Here is a 1,835-nt window from a genome sequence, read left to right as displayed (position 1 = left end):
TCCGCGGCATGTGGGATCTTCCCAGACCGGGGCACGAACCCGTGTCCACTGCATCGGCAGGCGGACTCTCAACCACTGCGCCACCAGGGAAGCCCTGTTCTTGATTTCTTTTGTCATCATGACATATTGTCCCTGCTGCCTTCAGCATCAAGTCCAAATGTATTAACATGGCCCTGTGTGGTCTGTCCTTGGATGGCCATCCAGTCTCTCTTCTTGCCACTTTCAGCCCCACCGTCTACATTTCAGCCCCACCAGCCTCTTCTGATTCCTCTCGTTCATACCTTGACCCTTGCACATGCTGTTACCTGTGCCTCTGTCTTTCCACTTTAGCTCACTTCTCCTTGAGCTCTGCTATATCCCCTTCTCCCAAAAGCCCTCCCCAAACCCACAGACTGGCTAAGCTCCCCTCCAGGCTTTCCCAGCCCAGCACTGACCCACTGACCTCTCTGGATCGTCTGGAGAAGGGCCTGTCTCCCCTCTGAATTGTGAGACCCATGAGGGCAGGGCCGTGTCCCCACTACTGCTCAGCACAGGACCAAGCACAGAGAAGATTCTGGGGAGTGCTGGTTGCATGGATGAGATAGGGATGAATAAAACAAGGCAGGGACAGGGTTTGTTTCAGCCCTGTGTCCCCAGCACTCAGCACAGGTATAGAGAAGATGCTCATAGGAGATATGTTGAAAGAATGAGACCAAAAGTGAAAAGTCTGAGGTATAAAAACATATCAGCTTGGTGATAAAAAGATGCTTTATTCAATCAGTGCTGTCGGGACAACTGGACAACTAGGAAAGAAAATAAGATAGATCCGGAGTGGGTTGAGGTATCGGTGGGAGAGTCGGGTGGCGGAAGAAGCTGCTACGGGGACTGGAGCTGTGGATTAAGCCTGAACAAGATGACAACTTCCCAGGACTTCCCTGGTGGTCCAGTGGTTAAGACTCCACGCTCCCAAGGCAGGGCACACGGGTTCGATCCTTGGTCAGGGAACTAAGATCGCGCATGCTTTGTGGTATGGCCAAATAAAATAAAATTTAAAAAAAAAAGAATATTTAAAAGACGATAACCTCCCAAAAGCACTGAGATTTTGTGGCAGAGCCCATGCGGAAAAAGCCAGTGGGAAGCCTAGCCGGCACTGGCAAAGTCCTGGGCAAGGAGCTGGAGGAAAGGGGCTTTGACAAGGCCCATGTGGATCTTGGCTAGTTTCTGGTGCTAAAGAAAGATGAAGACCTCTTCCGGGAATGGCTGAAGGACACACGCGGCGCCAATGCCAAGCAGTCCCGGGACTGCTTCGGGCGCCTGTGAGAGTGGTGCGACGCCTTCCTGTGATGCTCTCTGGGGAGCCCTGATCCCGAGCCCCAGCACTGAGTCTCCAGAGTTTGCAGCCAAGTGAGGACTCCTCCCCCATCCTCTCCAAGGGAAAAGACTGCTGTGGTGGTGCAGACCTCCCGTGTGCTCCAGGGTCTTTTGGGAGATCTCTCCCCTCATCATTTCAACTTTTTTGGAATTCCCAGCCTTGCATGCATCTCTCTTCTCCTTTCCCTGCCAAGTTTTGAGTCAGCTCTTTTTGGTAGAACGGTTACTGCCCTTGTAAAGTTTTTTTTTTTTTTTTTTTGCGGTACGCGGGCCTCTCACTGTTGTGGCCTCTCCCGTTGCAGAGCACAGGCTCCGGACACGCAGGCTCAGCAGCCATGGCTCACGGGCCCAGCCGCTCCACGGCATATGGGATCTTCCTGGACCGGGACACGAACCCGTGTCCCCTGCATCGCCAGGCGGACTCCCAACCACTACGCCACCAGGGAAGCCCCATCACCCCTTCTTGACAAATATTGAGAGACAGG

General features: G+C 53.2%; 1 pseudogene; it reads left to right on the top strand.

Annotated features, from left to right (window-relative positions):
* Positions 1-1,053: 1,053 nt before the first annotated feature.
* Positions 1,054-1,505, top strand: LOC113617237 (barrier-to-autointegration factor pseudogene; annotated as a pseudogene).
* Positions 1,506-1,835: the final 330 nt, after the last annotated feature.

This window comes from Aethalodelphis obliquidens, unplaced genomic scaffold (assembly GCF_003676395.1).
Source record: "Aethalodelphis obliquidens isolate GAN/ISIS:26980383/991018 unplaced genomic scaffold, ASM367639v1 scaffold3552, whole genome shotgun sequence".
NCBI lineage: Eukaryota > Metazoa > Chordata > Mammalia > Artiodactyla > Delphinidae > Aethalodelphis > Aethalodelphis obliquidens.
Note: the sequence above shows the minus strand (reverse complement) of the source record. Positions and strands in the feature narration are given on the sequence as shown.